This window comes from Fukomys damarensis, unplaced genomic scaffold, assembly GCF_012274545.1.
Source record: "Fukomys damarensis isolate Sample0158 unplaced genomic scaffold, DMR_v1.0_HiC HiC_scaffold_5, whole genome shotgun sequence".
In the NCBI taxonomy this organism is placed as follows: Eukaryota; Metazoa; Chordata; class Mammalia; order Rodentia; family Bathyergidae; genus Fukomys; species Fukomys damarensis.
In genome coordinates this window covers 19,888,075-19,895,448 of record NW_022900917.1, presented here as the reverse complement: position 1 = coordinate 19,895,448, position 7,374 = coordinate 19,888,075, and the positions used below count along the sequence as shown (strand labels likewise).

The window sequence follows — 7,374 nt, the reverse complement described above, 5'->3', positions numbered from 1 at the left end:
GATGCCACGGGACGGCCGCGTGGGCTTTGTGCGGCGCCGCCCTGCGAACTAGGAGCTGGGACGCGCCGGTGCTCCGGGCTGGCACAGCTAAGCTGTTCACTCCTGCTCTTGCCATTCGTCCAGCGGTCTCGAGTGGTAGGCACAAGAATTGTTTCTTTTCCGCGCTTATGCTTAAGAGCCTTAACCAGGGTGACATCGGATCAGAAGAGATCTATACCCGTCAGGCCCAAGGCATGTCGTCCAGTTTATATATAATACGGCTCTTGTTAAGGCGGGAGTCGCCTACCTTTTACCATCGCAGAAATCGCTGTTGCCATGACGGCAAAGAAAGGATGGGGCAGGTACCTCCTAACAAGTTTGTGTTAGCTGAGCAAAAGCAAAACTGGTGACCTGGGTGAGTGAGCTTGATCATCAAAATATGCTGAAAGCCAAGAATGTCATTAGTATTTGTGGGATTAATCGTTGAGTATCGTGTGTCCCCAGCTCTGGCATAAAGTACATTTTGTGTAAACAAGGCACTGTAGTTAGAAATTACTGTGTCGGTATCCTTGTGTATTCTGTGAACAGCGCAGTTGTAGTAAAGTAGAAATAACAGCAATCTCCAGAGCGTTGGGTGGAAAGCTATAGGATGAACGCCGCTATACTCCAGATCCCGGCTGGTGGACAAGTGGATCTGTAGAGAGCGTGGGGTTTCCTCTCAGACACGCCAGGTTCCTAGCCTTCCAGTGCTGCTGTAAAATACAGAATACTTTTGAGCTTGCGTTTTCACTAGAAAACAAATAAGGAGTCATGCATCTTAAGGTGCTGTGTGTGTGTGTGTGTGTGTGTGTGTGTGTGTGTGCTCAGTACCCGGGATTGATCCCAAGGCCTTCACACTGGGCTGCATCTTTTGAGAAAGGGTCTGGCTAAGTCACTTAATTTATGATATTCCTGCCTCAGCCTCCCAGAGTGCTGGGACTACAGGTGCACCAACCTGCTTAGCTCTTGCATTCATTTCCTGGGGCAGGGAGGATCCTTGGAGGCCCAATGTTTTGTTGTTGTTGTTGTTTGAGTTAAACCAGGTTCATTGGTGTGCACCTGTAGTCCTAGTTACTTGGGAAGCTGAGGCAAGAGAATCACTTGAGTCTAGGAGTTCCAAGGCCAGCCTGGGCAACATAGTAAGACTTTATCTCTTGAAAACTAACAAACCAAAAACGGGACCAGCCTACCCATTTCTTGATTTTCTTTGCTATACCTCCTCTGTGTAGGCCTCCCATAACCTTTTCTTTGTGCTCTACAGTTAAAATAATCATTATCTATTTAAATGTCTTTTTCTCTCTTGCTAGACCTTGTTTTGTTCATCTTTTTATGGCCAAGACCCCACTGTTCAAAGGCTTGCATGTTTAATAGGATCTTGGCAAATGGTGATTTGAATCATGCATAGGCTGTCTGTGTAGAAAACGAGAGGTCTCAAGGTTATCATGACAGAGGTTGGTGTCATTCCCAGTAAATGCTAGGAATCTGTGTACGACAAAGCATCCATAACACTCCCTGCTGCCTCACTTCACAATAGTTTCCCTTTTTATTGACATCTTCTAGTATCCCACACTTATTACCACATAAAGCATTCATTAATGAATCCGTGTGGATGCATTGTTACTGACAAAAGTCCGTGCTTTGTTCGGGCTCCTCAGTCTCTGCCACTCTTCTGTCTTACCTAGAATGACACCGCATTTAGATGTCGCATCTCTTTGGCTCTGACAGTTTCTCGGATGTCCTGTATTTTTGGAGGCTGTGACAGTTTGAGGAGTACTGGGAGTGTTTTGCAGGCCGCCTCTCTCTTGGAATTCCATGTTTTTCTTATGGTTGGACTAGGATTATGAGAGAAAAAACAGAGGTGAAACAGTTTTCATCACCTGCATCCTGCTGTCGTGATTTATCACTCCTGGTGCTGACCTTGATCACCTGGCTAAGGTAGTGTTTGTCTGTTGTGGTAAAGATAGTTCTTCTGTTCCCTTTTCATACTGTGCTCTTTGGGAATAAGTCAGTATCGGCAGCCTATGCATAAAGGGTGGGGAGTAATATTCCTCTTCCTTTAAGGTCCAGTATCTGTTATCTGAATGTTTTCTGCTCTGGAGATTTGGATTTATTTTATACTTTGAATATAACTCCACCCCATCTTGTTGCTCAAACTGTTCAAAGCTTTGGCCATGATGTTTTAAATACTTTTTAAAATCATGTGATGCTGATTTGAAGCTAAGCAAAAATGAATCAGACTTAATATTTCTCCAAAAATAAGGATTAAACACTTTTTCCTGTCTAATCAAAGTTGCTTACCATCCTTGCTTGCCCAATACACTTCTGAAGAAATAAAAATCTACCCAAATGTTATTAATGGATTGACTGTGAATTAAGCTACTTCTTTTATTATCTAGGCAAGGGCATCCTTCAGTGAAACTGGCCTTTTTTTTTTTCCTTTCTTAATTAGAAGTGAATGTTGGTGAATAACATGACTGCTGGACTAATTTGCTTAAATTTATGCTAAGGAAGTAGCAGGCTTTGTTTGTGTGTGTGTGTTTTGCAGTGCTGGAGATTGAGCCCAGCCTCAGACATGCTAGGCAAACACTACCATGTCCCAGCGCCCCACGAGCTAGTTTTAACTACCATTGTTTTTTTCCTGATCACAGTAAAAGAACATGTCTTGATTTTATTACCAAATAAATTTTATGAAATAGTTTTGATTTCACTTCATCTCAAAGGCTCTTTGGGATGCGCCCCTCCCCCACTAGGTCCGTGGAACGCACTCTGAGAACTGCAGATGTGGTTGTTCAAACCACAGTCTTGAGAGTCAGCCTTGTCATCCCTCTCTTCTGTTTTTGGAGCTCCTTAATCACAGTTAACACTTGTGGAGTAAGATGATGTGCTAAGCTGTACCGGCACTTTTACATGGTATCAGATTCTTTCATTCTTCCCCAGCACTATGAGACAGGTGCTGTTTACATCATCCTGTGTACAGGCGAGGACCCTGAGGAACAAACGTCATCTGCCCGGCATCCACTGTGGAGCCTGACTCCAGTGCCCCTGGGCCCTACTCCCTCCAGCTGTCACCGGCCTTTTCTGCTTCCAAAGTCCTGCCCGGCCAAGGACTCACCCCCTCTGGCTGGCTTTCTAGGCCCTGCCCCTTCCCATCCTGCTTTCCAGCACATGTCAGAGCTCTTTTTCCAAAGCCCAGGTTTTCCCAGGCTCCTACCCCCTTCACACACCCTTCTGCAGTGACCCCAGCTGAGAGGCCAAGCCCCTTTGCACACAGGGTCCTGGCATGCGGGAAGGTAGACCACTGGAACGCCTTCCTCCACAGTCCCTACCCTTGCCCACGCGTGCCCCATCCTGCCACCTCCCGTCTTCCCCAGCCAGGCCCATTTACCCCCTCATCCCAAGGCCCAGCCCCTCTGGAAAGCTGCCCCGCTCCCCATGTACCTGCCTGTACCCCTGCAGTGCTCGCGGGCAAGGCTGTCTCTGCCGTCACCGGCCTGCCTGGCCAGCCTCAGCCTGCTCTGGAGGGGGAGAGAGAGCAGCAGAGGTGTGTGCTGGCTGATCTAACCGGACGCTGGGGCCACTCCCTTGTAGGAGCTTTGCAGGTGGCACTTGTGGCCCCACAGGTTCTCTCCCTCTCGAGGCAGAGCTGCTGCTGCCCTCTGGGACTCCGGAAGCGTGGGGGGAGTCCAGGCAGAGGTTCCCTTGGCGCTGTGGAGCGGCTCTCGGCTGCCATCTCAGGGAGGGCCGGGTGGGGTGGGAGCCGGAGCACACTTTAGATTCCAGTGGTTGTGATGCTCCGGGATGAGAAGAGTGGGGAACTAGGGCAGCAGCGTTGGGAATCCAGAGACCGGGGGGGGGGGCAGTGGACATAGGAAAGTGAGTGCAGGGTCCTCTGGGCCACAGGGGCATGGCAGTTAGTAAGAAATTGTATCTGGCCATTGAGTTTAAGTCTGTGGGGTGTGAGGAAGAGTAAGTGTGTGATAGGTATCTGCTGTTAATCACAGTGGAAACCAATATAAGGGTACCAGGGGGTGGGGCATGACATTGGAAGGCCTCACAGAGGAGGGGACATCTAGTTCGTTCATTACGTTAAACTTTAGGACAAGAGTAATGAACAAAAATTCCTGACCCTTCGGAGCTCAATTCTAGTGTATGTATGTGTGAGGAAAACGGCAAACGCGTCAGTATTGGATCAAACCAGGTAAGGGATTGAGGGAGGTGCTGTGTTAGGTGGGTGCTCAGGGAAAGCCTCGGTGCACATTTGAGCAGAGGACTGACGTGAGGTAAGTTACGTAGATAAGAAGGAAGAAAGTTCCAGGGCGGGGGCAGCAAGCCCAGAGGACCTTGGCCTGATTCACGAATAAGGAGGTTTTGGTGAGGCTGGGGCGTAGTAAAGGATTCTGCCGGCTGTGCGGACACGGACTGCAGCAGGGAGAGCAGAAGCAGTCAGCCGCACAGTCCGGGCGAGGGCAGCTGCTGGAAGTGAGGAGAGACGCCTCCCAGATGTGTCAGAGGGACTGAGAGGTTCCGCAAGAGATGATGCGGGAACACAGGCAGCCGGCAGATAAGGCGAAGGCCAGCAGCTGAAGCAAGGCTGTTACTGGGAAGAGGACCTGGAGAGCATTAGGATATCCAGCTGGTTTCAGGCAGGTTGAATGTTTAAAATGTTCCTTTATATTTTTTTAAATGAAGATTTTTAAATGTTCAGCAAAGTTGAAAAGACTTTATAATATACACACCATCAACATTTTGCTATGCTTGCTTTGTCACTGCCTTCTTCTATTGTCCTGTCTTACCTTCTGGTTCATTTAAGAAGAGATGGAAAGCCAGACGTGGTGGCACATGCCTGTAATCCCAGCACTCCGGAGGCTGAGGCAGGAGGATTGCTCTGAGTTTGAGATCAGCCTGGGCTACACAGTGAGTTCCAGGTCAGCTTCAACTACATAGTGAGACCCTGTCTCAAAAAAAAGGAGATATTGGTACACTTCTCTGTGAATATTTGAGCATATATAATAATAAACAGTTCAATATTTGTTTAGCTTTTCTTTTGAGGCAAATTTTACTTTCAGTAAAATTATGTCTTTTTTTTGGGCCCCTCACACTCCCCCACTGTGGTGCAGGGCTTATTCACATATGCTGGGCAAGCACTCTGAGCTGTGTCCCCAGCCTGAAACATACAGACCTTTCGTATATACTCCTGGTAGACTGTAATGCAGACTTCTCTCAGAACATTACCATCACCCCCAGAAAGTTGCCTTTCCCAGTTAATCTGTGCTGTCACCTCCCTTGAACCTTAGTTCTGGGTTTTTTTCTACCAGGGTTCAGTATTACCTCAAGTAGAACTTCATATAGAGAAACAGCATATAAGTCTTTATGTGAGGCTTTCATTTAGCACTGGGTATTTGAGCTTCCTCCATGTTGGGTGTTGTGGCCTTTAATGCTGATATGTGAATTTTCATTGGGATAAAACACAGATTAGTAAAGCATGCTCTTGATGTACGAGGGTGGGTTGTGAACGGGTGGCCTTGGGTACTATATATGCGGTTCCTCACCTGCTCTTCTCTGGCACTGCTGCTTTGTTCTGCTTCCCAGAGACCATGAGCTAAGCAGCTTTGCTCTGTGACCCCTTTCCATTGTGATGTTCTTGCCTTGAGGCCAACTGACCATGGATGGAACCGCCTCAAACTGTGACCTAAACTGAACCTCTGTGGGTGTCAGATATTATATCTCAGGGATTAGAAACCTGAGTAATACACGCACTAATACTTTTTGTTCCTTTTTCCTTTCTCTGCTTTGCAGCCCTGGGGATGGAACCCAGGGCCTCACACATACTAGAACAATGCTCTACCACTGAGATTTACATCCTCGGTCTTAAAAAAAATTGTTTTAGCCGACTGTGGTAGCACATGACTGTAATGCCAGTATTTGGGAGGCTGAGGCAGGAGGATCACCATGAGTTTGAGGCCAGCCTGGACTACATAGTAAGTTCAAGGCCAGCCCGAAATACATGAGACAGGGCCTTGAACTTGTGACCCTTTAGCTTCGGCCTCCTCAGTAGCTGAGATGACGGGCGTGCCACTGCACCTGGAAGTACACTGTTCCCCTCTCTTGGTTGGTGATATGCACTGTATGGATATACCACAGCTACTTTTGTGCTATTCAACTATTTTGCATAATGATGCTATAAATATTCTTTTATTTTTTTTTCTAGTGCTAGAAAAACCCAGGACCTTGCTTTACTGGGGAAAGGCTGTATACTTAGCTACATTCTTAGTACATCATGGACAGTCTTGTATTTTATGGACATACATAATTATTTTTCATACTTGAGTATGGAATTTCAGAGACATACAGTACAGGTGTATTTTAATTTTATTTTAAAAAACCCAAGGCCGGGTGTGGTGGCGCATGCCTGTAATCCCAGCACTTGGGAGGGTGAGGCAGGAGGATCGCTATGAATTCAAGAGCAGCCTGGACTACACAGTTCCAGGTCAGTCTAAACTACATAGCGAGACCCTGTCTCAAAGAACAAAAAACAAACATAGTCTTTGATTTAAGGACAGTGGGATGTCAGAGGGGGTGACAGATGGGGTCAGAATGGTTCATAATAGATCTCAGCTGTACCTGTAGAGTTATAGGTCCATAAAAACATCAGAAGCAATTATGGTAAAAAAAAATTTTTTTTTCGTACTGGGGATCGAACTTGGGACCTTGCAGGGAAGGCGGCAGAACCACTGAGCTCAATTCCTGGCTGTAAAATGTTAAGATTTAATAAACTGAATAGTGGCTCCACGCTCCACCATACCCTGGATATTAATCTCTCTGTACCTTTTTTACCTGGTTGCTGACTTGCTCATTCCTGAGGGTTCTGACTGCTTTTCACCCCTGCACCCTGCCTCCGTGGGTGATGGGCCTGGCCAAGCAGGAGGTGGTAGGGGACAGCACTGTCCTCTCCCAGTCCTGTGTCTGTCACGGCATTTCTTTATTACCCTCACCTTTCTTATTTCTATTCTTTATGTCTTTCACAGTGACCCTCATAATGGTATCTCTTTTCCCTTGAATTTCTCATAATTTTTTACTTCTTTTTTCTTTTTGGTACGGAGGTGTCGAACTTGGGACCTCGCACTTGGAGGCAGGTGGCGGCAGCACCACTGAGCTAAATCCCCTGCGCAATTTTTTACTTCTGAAATGGATTTTTGTGTTTTTTCCCCCCACACTTCTGTTCTACATCTCCCAGTTCCTGGTTCTTGTCTGTCTGCTCTCTCCTTCTGGTATCTGATCACCCCTTCCAGCAGTTCTTTCTTTCTGCTCTGCCATCTCCCTGCACAGTTGCCATTGCTTCCTTATATATTTTTAATT

The 7,374-nt window shown here is 47.0% G+C and overlaps 1 protein-coding gene across 3 annotated transcripts in view; it reads right to left on the bottom strand.

Moving 5' to 3' along the window:
• Ccne2 (cyclin E2) overlaps nucleotides 1-4,901 on the bottom strand; it is an 18,804-nt gene extending 13,903 nt beyond the window's left edge. Inside the window, exons 1-3 of one of the 3 annotated variants that reach the window (XM_010619598.2) lie at nucleotides 4,812-4,901; nucleotides 1,697-1,850; nucleotides 287-731 (exon numbers count right to left, since the gene is read on the bottom strand). The gene's annotated coding sequence lies outside the window, so the exon portion shown is untranslated. Of the gene's footprint in view, nucleotides 1-286; nucleotides 732-973; nucleotides 1,048-1,696; nucleotides 1,851-4,811 lie in introns of those variants that run through there. The other 2 variants (XM_019206832.2, XM_010619599.2) reach the window with 2 other exon arrangements.
• Nucleotides 4,902-7,374: the final 2,473 nt, after the last annotated feature.